This window comes from Aedes aegypti, chromosome 2 (genome assembly GCF_002204515.2).
Source record: "Aedes aegypti strain LVP_AGWG chromosome 2, AaegL5.0 Primary Assembly, whole genome shotgun sequence".
Taxonomy (NCBI): Eukaryota; Metazoa; Arthropoda; class Insecta; order Diptera; family Culicidae; genus Aedes; species Aedes aegypti.
This window is the reverse complement of record NC_035108.1, coordinates 318,889,786-318,904,255: the sequence shown is the minus strand read 5'-3', so window position 1 is coordinate 318,904,255 and position 14,470 is coordinate 318,889,786. Positions and strand designations below refer to the sequence as shown.

The 14,470-nt window shown below is 36.9% G+C and overlaps 1 protein-coding gene across 1 annotated transcript in view; it reads right to left on the bottom strand.

The window, feature by feature from the left end:
• LOC5568887 (netrin receptor unc-5) overlaps positions 1 to 13,239 on the bottom strand; it is a 472,574-nt gene extending 459,335 nt beyond the window's left edge. The window contains exon 1 of the mRNA XM_021845790.1: positions 12,671 to 13,239. The gene's annotated coding sequence lies outside the window, so the exon portion shown is untranslated. The remainder of the gene's footprint in view (positions 1 to 12,670) is intronic.
• Between the last annotated feature and the right edge of the window lie 1,231 nt (positions 13,240 to 14,470).

The window sequence follows — 14,470 nt, the reverse complement described above, 5'->3', positions numbered from 1 at the left end:
GGACCACGGAAAAGGAGCTGGAAGAAAACCGGGATCGGAGAACAAAAAGACGGAGGGAAAGGTCAAGTGGATGATGAAAGCAAATCCCAACGTCTCAAGCCGTGATTTGGCTAAAAAGATCGGCATATCGCAGAGCATATCGTCCAGAATGCAAAGAAGAGAGCTGGACTACATGCATACAAGGTACAGAACTTCCCAAACCGCGATGAGCGGCAACAATCGATGGCTAAAACTTGGGCACGGAAGCTCTACGAGAAGATGCTGACAAAATATGATTGCTGTGTGATGAACGACGAAACGTATAAGGTACCGCGGGGCAAGTGGGAACGAAAAAAACGATAGTTCAAACAAATTGTTCAATAAAATTTTCAAATGTCAATATTTTTCAAATCCAACAACACAATCACGTTTTGTCAACATATTTGCTGGTGTGTGCATGAAACTAATCGAATAATTTCGAAATTGTGAAAACCTTGGAAGAAAGTTTTAGAATGAGCCAATGGACGCAGTCACCTCGCTAAGCGGGGCAAGTGGGACACATCCAGTTTCATGCGTCACTCCTCATCAGTAAGTCAACCATTACAATAACAGGATTGATAAGTCATAGATTTTTAATTTTAAGTACATATTTGATGTACAAAAGGGATCAACCATAAAATACGTAACATTTTAGGAAGAAACCCTTTATTTAATAGTAGGTCACCTCACATTTAAAATTAACTGAAAATTCCTCAATAAAAGCGTAAAGAGGAATTAAACATGTTCAAAATATATCATTTACTAGTGGTACCGGCAAACTTCGTCTTGCCATCAAGTAGGCTGTTGAAAAATGTCATTGGAGCTCCCATACAAAATAACATATTAGTACTCCCCCGTTTCACCAAATTTTCCGAAAACTTTCCTAAACTTTTTCGTCGCACGAACACGTCGGAACCCTTCAAGAAGACAACAGTGAAAAACTTGCGTCAATCCGTTGACCCGTTCTCAAGTCATTTAGTGACATACAAACACCACTCCATTTTTATTTATATAGATAAGTTGTTAATTAAAATGTAGCACATAAACAATCAATAATTGACGAAAGTATAAATATGTTTTGTTATTATTTATATGCATGGCAGAAAACCACCTTATGGGATGGAATTGTTTTCCATCACTACTTAATTTGGTAGATATAACAAATAAAGTTCAAATAACATAGAAAAGTAATCGTTCACATGATGCATTTCAAATTTCAGCTGTGTGTTTGTTCAATTTTGAAGTCGTATTTCAAAAATAAAAAATTAATTTAAAAATAAAGAATAATAACACTTTTCTTCTCCCTCTTATGCAATTACGTAATTTGAGGTTGATCTTTTTTGATAAAAATCATTTATTTGAATGTTTTAGTGCTAATCTCTAGCAAAATGTATGAAACGTGTACGAAAAGTTTTGATTCTGGTTTTTGTTTTGATAGGTCCCACTTACCCCAGGTACAAATATATTTTGGGGTAAGATAGACCATCGAAAATTTCATATGAAATGAAAACAAAATACTGGTTTATCGTTAACAGCTTGTAATAATACTAAAAATTATAGCTTACTGATGGAAATTCGATTTAAAACACATTTATTTTTTGCGAGTCAATGCAAGACGTGAAACGTGTCACAATTTGTCATGCAAGTTGAAAATGGCGCTGAACTGACAACTGGTACATGAACCACATGGTAATAAAAATAACAATATGTTTAGTACTAAATACATTCCTTGTCGTTGTATCTTCAACTTTCTAGAAGAATACCCCCATGAAAAACTTTTCCGAGTTGAGCTGTGACGAAACGCCCCACTTACCCCGGATTCTCACTTGCCCCGGGGTACCTTATAAGAGCCGATTTTAGGCAAATTCCGGGGTTGGAGTTTTCACCGGCAAGAGCAAGTTCGATGTGGAAGACAAATTGAAGAATAAGAAAATGTCGAAGTTCGCCTTCAAATATCTCATTTGGCAGGTCATCTGCTCTTGCGGACTGAGGAGTGAGCCTTTCGTGACAAACGACACAGTAAATGGCGAGATCTACAAATCTGAGTGCCTCGAGAAGCGCCTTTTGCCGTTCTTGCATCAGCACGACGAAGCTCCGCTATTTTGGCCAAATTTGGCATCATGCCACTATTCTAAAAGTGTCCTTGAGTGGTATGAGGCCAATTCTGTCCATTTTGTTCCAAAGGACATGATCCGCCAAACTGTCCGGAGCTGCGCCCGGTGGAGCAGTACTGGGCAATAATGAAGCGGGAACTTCGGAAGAGCAAGAAGACTGTCAAAGACGAGAAGGACATGTTAAGAAAATGAAAAACAAAAAATGAGAAACTGGTACCGGGTGATACTGTACCCTAGCAAAGACGGATAACTGGATGATATCAATATGATAAAAAATTTCATTATAGCTGCTATCAATTTGATATTCTGTTATCAATGATAATCGAATTAAATATAACAAAATTCGTTATCATTGAATCCGTGACAGACATCATTGATAACAGGTTGATAACAAAATATGTTATCACACATCTTTCCCATAACATTTTTACAAAGTATGTGTTGATTAACAAAGATGACTTTTCGTCATAAAAAATTTCGTAAAATTATTTGAAGCGTAAGTTTAATCCATTTTTTTCCGTGATTTATGACTATAAAATTAAAAAAATATGATGTTGTAAATTTAGTTAGCAACTTGACTCAGTAATAACATAACTTACTACTACTTTGTTATTCGACAAACAAATTTGAGCTCTCATTTTTGTTATGTTGGCTGTTAATTTAACCAAGATGGTAACAAAATCAGTTATCAAATGATGATAACCAGGTAACAAGATTTATTATCATTTTGCTATTCAACTTTATTTATTTATTTATTTATTTATTTATTTATTTATTTCATTTAATCAGTAACATAAGACAACCGTCTATTTATAATTGTTACAAATGATTTTCATGTGAAATGGGCGCCACGTCAAACAATTCAATGTTAAATAAGCTAGTTAAATTATTTTCAAACTAATTGAAGTATTCAATTCATTTTGCTCGGATAAAGACTTTGATGGAGGGCATCAAGCGAACATGCCTTCAATTTTACACTCAAGGCTCAATAGATTAACTTTTCTTTTGATTTTTGAAGTTGATATATGTATAAAACTACCCTAGAATTTTAGTTTGATTCTAAACATTGTAAAATAATTGGCATGACATTTTCGGTGTCGCAATAATTTCGTGTTCACCCTTAAGAGGACCGAGCAATTTAATGAAACTAGACCAAGTTTTCCGTCGACTGCTTTCGGTTGCAACCCATTTTATCCATTTTTCATAAAGTTACAAGCATTTGAATTTAGGCAAAATTTCGCCAATCGCAATCATTTTGCATATCCCCTGTACATTATCTGTTCATTTTCTAAAGGGATTTTCCGTTGATAAAGAGACAATATGATATCACCTGTGGCGGCGTAATCGTGAGTATTTCCATTCGAATTGAAAAGATGCGAGCATGGGGTAAGACACTCATTAATATTGGTATTAATATCCGTTGATACGGATTAATATATATTATTTTTATGATATCATCGAGATAGCCACGATTTTACATAAGACATCTGACAGAAGTATCTTGAATTTAAGTCAATGTAGGGGGCTTATAAACAAGCGGCTAGGGATTGCATGTCTTGCGGATCTGACATACCGCAGGAGACAGATTGCATCGGAATCGAGTTGCGGAATGGCCCGGAAATCATAGAAAGATGTGGGGCATTGATGACAATAAAGCATAACCGAATGTGATGCATCGTACAAGGTGCCAGTCTCTTTCTAGCCAGTTTATTTTGCTCAATATAGAGAATGGAGGTAAGGATGTTTTAATCACTGAATTTTTTAGTGGTATGGTAGTATGGGGAATATCCTGGTCTGCAGAGACCTGTCAGATACAGATTCTGATATTACTCCAACACATATTATGCTTCAGGAACATCTTTTCTTGTCTTAATCTTCCTCTTATTGCTGATTGCATGATATCATGACCATGTGGATCTGAGACGAACTGACAATAAACACAACTTGTTTTTTCATATAAATAATCAATTTTCATTGGCAACTCCGGCAACAGGCAAACCAGGTCCGTCCCACTCGGGCTCAGATTGGGTACCACTTCTAGTACTGCATTTGGTCCCTCGGTAGTGCAAAAGGTACCCAAGTTTGATAGATCACAGTACACTTTTCACGGCATTCTAGATTACCTTATGAGCCCTAAAATTTTGGGCAGCTGCAAGGGACATGGAGGTCTTTAATTTGTCGTTGGGCAAACAACAAAACTCCATGCATACTTGATTATGTTCTCAATATCAAAATTAATATCATTAATAAATATTAATATTTTAATACTGGATCTAGTGTCCTGCCCCATGGATGCGAGCGGTTACCCAACGAAATAAAATAAGCTTGTTAATGAGCATGAGCAATGTGGGTAGAATTATTAAGCAAGCGTTCTTACACTGTAAAATGATGATTGTTGGAAATTCTGCCTGGAGCATTCCGGCTACGAAAAACGTTCCGAATTTACAAACCATTCATAAGTACATATATGCTAAACGACAGCCGTGAAGCCTCAAATAAACACAAGATCACATTCGAGAAGAATTACGAATATATAATTTAAGTCAATAAAAGTTATGTAAACGGAGGTGTCAGTGCACGCAATCGTATATGTACACCGAACTGCAGAAACATTACCCAATCTGATAACTTTGTGGCGACGACGATGAAGCACATGAGAGTTTTACGAAAAACTCAACTCCCATCAGAAGTCCTTTCACCGAACAAACAACTATACAGAAAGCTCCGAATGCAGCGTTTTTCACCCCTTTTCATTGCCACATGGGGCGAAGGAGTACCCCCTTTGAGGTTCGCGCGGAAAACACGTGAGTATTTTTAGAATTCCAACAACGACTTCACTTGACGGCGATACTTTTGCGCTGTGTTAGTTTTCCCGCCAACGCTCCGCCCGGGTGAATCACTCAGTTAGTCGTTTTTGCCGTCAACAGTACGTTTTGTAGGGTTTGAATTATGGAAAAAGAAGAAAAAAAAGTACAAATGCACAATCGGACCGTTCTCTTTTGCAGTGGGTAATGTTTTTATACGCGATCTGGAATGCAGTCAGAGGATGCGGCAGCCAAAGCATTTAAAGAAGGGGACACTCTGTGGTTTTATCAAAAAGTAGTCACTAAAACAATCATCCATAAGCAATAGTTTGAAATTTTTATGCAATCAGAAAAATAATTTTCCACCAATAAATCGGTAGAATAAACAATGATAAATTGTAAGCTGGCGATAAAATATATATTTTTTAATAATCAATAAAAAAAAACACAAGGAATAAGAACCGAAAATTAAAAAAAGACTGAAAAAATTCAAATATTCAAAAAATACTAATTAGCTCTACATATTCAAAAAATTGCAAAGAAAAATATTAACTAACTACTTAATAATTTTAAAAACTACAACAAACGCAGAAAAAGTGTCCCATTTTTTTTATTTTAATTTAGTACTCGGAAACAGAATAAAGTACTATATCATTTAATTGCACTAAAATTGGTATCCTTTGAGAGATACGCGTATTAAGACCTCAAATATAAGGTCGCTTTCAGTGTCGAGTACCAGACTACACTTAAGGCCAATTTCTTCACCTTCGCTTAAGCCATAAACCACGTTTACCCATACGATTAAACCAGGTTTAAGGCCAAAGCGGTGGTGAAGAAACCGCTTATTAGTCGACTAAGTCTTGAATAAACTTGTGACGGTTATGCTTTTCCAGGGCATAACAATATTTTTCCCAGTGGATGCAGCGTCAGTCACAGAATTTTGCTGCCGGTGAAGAGCTCCACAGGAGTAGCTCTTCGTGTAATGGCAGATGGTGTGAAGTGATCAACCCGTTCTAGTTTTGTACGTTCGGGAAAAGTTGCTCTCCTTTCGAATTTTTCGAATGACGGTGGATTCCGGAATCTGCAGAACAGAAAGTTGACACCGATGGGAAAGGGAAAAAATGTTTGAGAAAGATTTGTTGGAAATTTGATTTCGGATGAGTGGATTCTGTTTCGTGCAAGAGTTGTTTGGGAACTTTGTAGCAATCGTATCGCGGAAATTGGAAACATAGTTGGAGAATGTAGCGATTGGTGACTTTTTTAGAATTTGATGGTCATTTTGTCGCCGTTGATTTGGTTGAACTTAGCATTGTAGGATTTATTCGGAAACTTCAGTACATATTTCTTATGAGAGATTACAGGTTGATTCCAATTGCCCGGAAACTCCGAATGCAATTTGACAGAATCGTACAAATTAGTGTTCTGAGCTAATTATAAGCAATCAGATCACTACTGGCTGAAAGCAACAGAAATTTAAAGTGATTTCAAGTATTTTTGTTCATCCACTTTTATTCAAGTATTGTAATCAAAACACTTGTTTGACCATCCAAAAGCGGATTTCACTTAGGCAGTGAATTCTAATGTTCATTTTCAGTAGATTTTATGTTCCAATGATGGGGCCTTCCATAGCCGAGTGGTTAGAGTTCGCGACTACATAGCAAAGCCATGCTGAAGGTGTCTGAGTTAGATTCGCGGTCGGTCCAGGATCTTTTCGTAATGGAAATTTCCTTGACTTCCCTGGGCATAAAGTATCATCGTACCTGCCACACGATATACGAATGTGAAAATAGCAACTTAGGCAAAGAAAGCTCTCAGTTAATATTTGTAAAAGTGCCCCTTAGAACACTAAGCTGAGAAGCAGGCTCTGTCCTAGTAAGGACGGTATGACAAGAAGAGGAATAAAAAGAAGACGTGTTATATTTTTGTTATTTAATTTCACTCGGGTAGCCAATAGTTTAAATTCAATTCATCTCATTTGCTACTGTCAATTTTCCATACGTTCGCTGTTATATTTTTACATCGGCAAGTGCTTTCAGGTTAACCGGTGGACACCGAACAGACCACACAAAACCACAAGCGAATGCATCGTTGTGACCAGATTCGAAGGAAGTAAACAATAACAAGATTGGAAAAGCGATCCATATTGAACGTGGTCGTTGTCTCGCTAGAACAGAGTATGGCAAAAATTGAATAAAAAAGTTGTAATTCGATATGATTGAAAGTTGATTGGAAAAAATGCGGTACCATGGCAGATAAAGCTGAGCTCAGCAAGAAGACTATCGTTCTGGGTGTAGGGAAGATTGTGAAAAGATGGATATAATAGCGAGAACATAACAGGTTGCATCACTTTGAACTACGGGGTATTGTGGACAAGGAAATGGGAATAAATTCCATTTCACAATTGCTTCTGTCTTTCCCGACATTGTTGGTCCATTCATTCATGAATGAGTGAATAAGGGTGCCATGGATCGAATGGAAAGCTGTGTAAAATAGAGGAAAATTGCTTTGATTTGTGGAAGGTAAACAGCATTTGTTGTCGAGCTACTGGTAGAATTCCTTCATTGTAGGAAAATTCTTTTCTGATTTGCTTTTACCACTTTCACCAAGGTGATATGGAAAGGATTATACAATAGGTAGATTACAGCATAGCAATCGAAATGGAACCTCTGTACTGTTGCATAAACCATAAAACGGACGGGACAGCACTGGCAAGTGACCAAGTGTTGGCATCGGTTCTGATTGTTCCTGTGTAGTCTGCAGTCTAGACTTTATTCATAATCGGCCACTTAGAGTGAAAGCTTTGTTTATGTTTAGCACGAGTGGAGTTACGCTTATTAGATTTGATAGATAATGACACTCAAAATATGATATAACGAGGTAATAGATTTTTAAATTAGTCTAAAACTTCTCATAATATATTTTTTAATTGTTATGTCCATACTTAAATTCTTGCTACTATTTATGTCTCCAAATAAAAAGAACTTGACCTAGTTGCCAGATTACCTCTAATTCTCTTGCTATTCTCTTACTGTCACCAAAGCTGGGAACATATGTTTGTCATTTTCCATATTGTATAATGTAGGCTTCAATGAGTAACAATACGATTTTTCAGATATATATAAGACAACCGAAGTACAATATTTCGACATTCTCATACATCCATAATGTATATTGCTAACAATGATATGCCTAATCAATTTATTTATTAACACAAACCATTACCAAATGGACTTCGTGGTTATGATAATTATTTATCTAATTATCATTCAGTTTTACAAACAGTGTGAACCGACATAGTGATGATAATCACATATCGTTGGTGTTTCGTACAAATTTATTCGCCTAAAACTAACAATGCCGTTTCCGATTCCACAATGCAATCGATACAATAGCTCTCCACATGACAAGACCAAAACCACAGTTCCAATAACAACTCGATAATGGCACAACGAACGCACGACAGGCATTAGTTACAATTCAATTTATTTACACGTTTCCGATTTGTTTATTGCTCGCCAGAAACACCGCACTGTGTTTGATTTCCACTTATTTCAAACCACTTCCACAGCTATCTAAAGTGCATTACTCTCGGAATCGTTACCATTTGGATGAGGCGATGCGATGATAGTGTTTTCAGTGTAATTTACTAGACTGAAGAAACAATAAGATAAATCTCTTGGTGATATCCAATTGAATAGTGTATACAATTATACCATGAAACTTTGCGCTTTTAATCTATGGCTTTATTTTATTGAACCAATTTTTAGAAAAGTTATCGAAAACTATTTTGAAGCCATAAGGGAATGCGTTCTATACAGGATATATGGATATTGATTTAAATCTTGTTCCAGAAATTGAAAAATGAAGAATAAGAAGAAGAATACATATTTTTTCTTATTCCTTTATGTGTATAAATAAAAAAATAAAATTCATTTCTTATATCTAGGTTAGGGTGATTCAAAATTTAAATATGTTTGAAAATCGAATCTCCCATATGTTTCTTACCATCCTTACCATAAAAATAGAGTTGTGTAAAATTTTCAGTTTTCTAGGTAGTGATTTAAAGGTGGCCCAAAGACGATGTAGGTTTATATGGAAATTACAATGGAGAAAATTTGAGAAATGTTCCAAACACGCTAGTACTGTAATGTAAGTACAAACTTATTATCCCATAGTAAAAACTCATTCTTCAAACCATAATAAAGAAATTTGTTGACGAGAGAAATTCAATCCAACGGATAGCAGAAAAGATATTCATGAGTTTGTTCGCTATTATTTAGCTTAATATGGAAGACGGGGTTGGTGGTCTGATGGCTACCGCTTCTGCTTCATAAGCAGAAGATCATGGGTTCAATCCCAGGACCGTCCCTTTCCTCGAACTTTATAGTTGTATATCTCTCACTTGCATCTTTCTTCCATTCTAAATCTATCACCCTCAAGCTATTCGTTCATAGCAAACGCTAAAACCAGAGACAGACAAGAAACCGTTTCTCTAACGCTTCCATTCTTCCACGCGCATGCCTTTCCTTACGCCTGATACATAGGCAGTCTGCTAACCACAAAGGCAAACCTCTCTGCCATGCCTTTCCCCCAATACATATACTCCCGTATGAACTGGCTTAGATGCAGTGGTATGTACGGTCTACGTGGGAGCCAGTATAATGCATCATCAATTCCTCCCCCTTCCCCACATTAGTCTGCATTCTGACGTGGCAGGCACCATTGTTGCTAAAAATAGAAGATCACCAGCACTTATACACTGAGGATGCCTGTTAGTCCCAAGCAGTCATTCGGTTGGTTCCTTGTGTAAGTGCAGCTGATCTGGCAATACTGGAGTAGCATCCACGGGCGGCCAGTCAAGCTCAAGCTATTATTTAGCTTAATATGAGATTATAGCCCTGCAAACATGTACAAAAATCCCAAACAAAATCAGTTCAAAAGGGGTTTGTTTCTTCAGCAACATCCTTCATTAAGTTTTGAAGAATAATTTTTTCAAAATTGAATGATAAGTTTCTACTAACATTACACTACTAACGCGTTCGGAACATTTCTCAAATTTTCTCCATTGTAATTTCCATATAAACCTACATCGTCTTTGGGCCACCTTTAAATCACTACCTAGAAAGCTTAAAATTTCACAGAACACTATTTTTATGGTAAGGATTGTATAAAGCATATGGACGATTGGATTTTCAAACATTTTTGAAATTTGAATCGCCCTAATCTAGGTATTATCCCGTAACGTGGGTATATCACCTTTTCGATGTGCGTCACGAGGTAAGATCTACCAGATTGTACTCTTGTTGTATCTGATCTTGTTAATACTGATAAGTTATGGTCGGAAGAGTATGAGAGAGTAAAAAATCACCAAGACCCACCTATTTGTCCTAGATAATGAGGAGGTCAAAGTGTTGAACAGTTTTTAAACAAATTTTGTGTAGAATTTTATCGTCATGTTCAATATTTCAGCCAAAAACATGAATTTTCAGTAAAAAAATGCTCATTTTTCACATCGAAAAGTTACAGTAAATCCTCTAATATCCTCCAGAGATATAATATACCATTTGAACCTCTAAGTTATACCTTTCAGATCCTGCGCATATTGTATCCCCGTTTTTCCCCTTTTTGAAATATTGACGTTTGAAAAATATGATTTTTTTTTTTAAATGGTCATATCTCATGAACAAATGAATAAAATCACTTAATTTTTACACCAAAATGCGCGTTTCAACTAGTTCTAAAACTGTGTAGAAGACGTAATTTTGAAAGAATTTGAAATAAAAAAAGTTATGGGCAAAATATCAAATTTCCATGGACCACCCTACCCTGCATGATTGAAAACGTCAAAGAAAGGGCTACAGTAGACTTACAAGGTTGGCGTCTTCGGCGAAGTTGTTCAAAATTAAACAAAAAACAACTTCCTAGAATACGTCAAAGCGCTAACATGAAAAGCATAAAAGTTGGCAAAAATATTTCCGAATTTTATTGGACCACCCTAATGTCACTAGATGTCAAAATGTAGTCCTCATCATATGTAACAAATTTGCCAAAGACACTTTTGTTCTAAAAAATCATCTTCACAGTTAAAAAAATTTTTTTCCTCCTAAGCTTGCGGTCTGACCCAATGTGAATTGGAATAGTATGTCAAGAAGAATGCATGTTGGTAGTGCCCATGGAATTAAAAATACATTTTAAACATACATCAATGTAAATTCTGTTTGCTACCATCACGATAAATACTGAACAAAAATCTTCATGTCAAATTTTCAAATAACTCAAAAATATTATATATGTACAAAACAGTCCCTTTTCAGAGCCCCTCCTGACTACAGCACTGGTCCATCACCCAAAAGACTCTAATATTTTGACATGTACAGTTTGATAAAAATAGTCCGGATGAAAACCCCGTGTAACACCATCGTGACCTTCCCTTGTAAGCTACCTCAAACCAAAACTGGGTTTTTTGTTTATATTAAAAAATCTAGGTGAATTCTAGCTGCAATATTAAAAACTCTAGCTGCAATCGATAACTAAGCTATCGGTGGAATAAGTGGATACAGGCAAATCAATAGGTGTTTGATCTTTATGTTCACCCAGTAAACACACGATCGTATATAATAGGATATAAGAGTACAAATGTGGAGGCGATATACGTACTATTTGCATGCAGCCTAATGGCGCATGTACGTATATCGCCTCCAGTTTTGTACTCTTATACGCTATCGTATACGAGTTTGTGTTAACTGGGCAGCCAACGTAAGTAATGTTATTCTTACTCTTTTTCTGCGGATAACAAATGAGGGACTTATGTATTTCAAATCGATAATATCTAATATTTTTGCAAAAATTGCATTTACATTATGCGTAAATTTGTCAACTTTTCGAAATAATGATTGCCAAGAATGACACTACCGAATATTCATGTCTCACGTAAGTTCTGCAAACGATATAAGCAAGGAAAATGTGTCTCTTACTAGAAATGGCATCGCCGAAAACGATTCCGTTCTCAAAACTTTTATAAGTATGTTCAATTAGGCAACATTACCGAATTATTGTGAGGAATGTAAAATTCCCTTAGGAAATTGCCTACCTTTAGGCGTATTCCGTGGTTCTAGGTGTTTTTAATTTTAAAATAACTCAAAGAGTAAATGATTTGTAAGCGTTTGGCCTTCATAATCGGCTTCAGGGGCTATGAGTTAGGTAAGTAATGGAATTTTCAGTATTACCGAACGTCGCCTAAAACATTTTTTCTAACATGCTTAAATCTTTCAATAAATAAAATACAGTATATAGTCTCGAGCTATGGGTAGCAGTACTTGTTTTAAAAATATAAAATTTTCAACATTTGCATTTTCAAACGAAATAGTAAAGAAACATTCAGAGAAATGATCAATGTTACCCCGGATTACGGTACTAAATTTATATTCTATTTTATAGTTTTGAAGCAATTATTTTTTTGTATTATAGTGTAAAGCTTCTTATTTGCTTGGAAATATTATGATTTATCACGATAAGTTGAAAGTTTTTATGGATCATGTACGATGTAGTCTTTCATTAAATGCAATTTATCATGAAAAAGGATTCTGTGATTTTAGTGATATTTTTTATAATAATTTTGTCTGTTAAAATCAGCTGGTTCATAAATCGTGAGTGTATCAACAGTGTGGCTGTAGTATTATTCATGCTCTAACTTGCGTTAGAATAGGATATTCATTGAAAGAACACTGGACATACCTTGTGATACAATGAAGATCGCCGGATCACTATTTACGGTATCGATATATTGTAAATATCCAGCACTATTTCACTAAATTTCTATTCACCGCAAATTGATTCCAAGAAAACACTAATCCTTCAATGGTTCCACAATCCAATTCGATTCGGCACCTAATTCAAAACCAGTGTTATCACCACTCATCAACCACAGCATCCCTCAGCATGCCGCTCTCTGTCGAATACCATCGACAAACCCAAAATGACTCATTCCACTTCCGAGCGAGAGCAATCACTCCCAACAACGCTCGCCACACACAACACCAATGTTTACGACCGCCGCGAAAAAGACGAAACACCAAATCGCGCGCCGCGACGTATCGCCAACGAAAACGTAACTCCGATCGTCAGAAAAACCGTCGAACTCGCAACTCGCAAGACGCAGAACGACGCGAAAAGCCCACACTTCCAGCGTGCACTAGAACCGATACCAGACTGAACGGTGCATGCCATTCCGAAACCGTTCTAACCCCAAACGCTTTGCCGTGGCCAGACAGACACGGACTGGAGGAACTCCAGCGGAATCAACGGGACCGGAGAGAGGGACCTGAGGAAGGCAAGCATAGTATTACACTCTCGTAGTACGAACGAACCAACCAACATATCCCAGCATGCAAACCCAAGGGACCGCTCGTTCCGACCGCGTGCCACCCGTGCCAGGCCACGTTACAGCTGGTAAAGCATAAACGAACATTCGTCTCTCCGGGTTTTTATCGGCGGCTCTCTGTTTGGAAACATCAGGCGAAGGTGACGAGGAGTATCAACATGAGCAAAGTAGCATATCTAATAGCCGCCTTGGGAGAGAACGGTTTCGTCACGGCTTTGTCGAGCATAGAGAGGTAAAGATAGAAGATCGTATTATGAGCAACATAGCGGAATATGCATTTTGGCGGAGAGAATCGGAGAGGAAACTATGAACTGCGCTCTGGAGAAAATTTATGCTGCGAAAAGCTTTCCCACGAAGCATAAAGAGAGACACGAACAGAAGTGGCGTTCGTTGCCAAAATACGAAACGTGAGGATTTATGTTTTTGTTTTGATTCTGCTTCGTATCAATGAAAGTGCTTTCCGAATTGAGTGTTGTGTTTATGATTCTATCCGAGGAACTCGGAGAGTGAGAGTTACCGAAAGCTTTTCGCGAAAGCTGCCAAGTTGGAGGCGCGAAATGCACTGACAGCATTTACGGGCTATAACAAGCTTGACTGAGTCAATGTTGCGTTGTTGTGACTTCAAGACCCTTTTCCCAATAACCCAATAAAAGCTGTGGACATACTGCGGTATATGCGGTATTTGATTGTCTAACTAACATTCCTCCCCTAGAATGAAAAAATTCTACTTGGAACCCTTTATGACTCACTTTGGCACTGGCTTCATCATTCAGGCAAATTGTAAAAAACTTTTACATAGTAAAATCGAGGATAATACGCGATCGGCGTATTAACTTCGATGAAGCTTACCACCATAAAAGGTATTTCATAACGAATCAAAATCTGGCCAAATATAAGCTTAATACCTTTAAAAATCTCTGTCAATCAAAAGTGTCACGTATAAGATCCAACTTCTTATTCAGCATTTTGAAAGCCTTCGAATAACAAGCATGAGAAAATAATGAGTGCAGGAAAAACCTGATCAACAAGGGCCATGGATATTTTTTTATTATACACAATATTCTACGATATGTGGTCTAACAAATGGCCAGTTGGCAAGAAATATATCAACACAGAGCTGATAACTGAGAGTTGTGTTCGAGTTGGGACGAAAC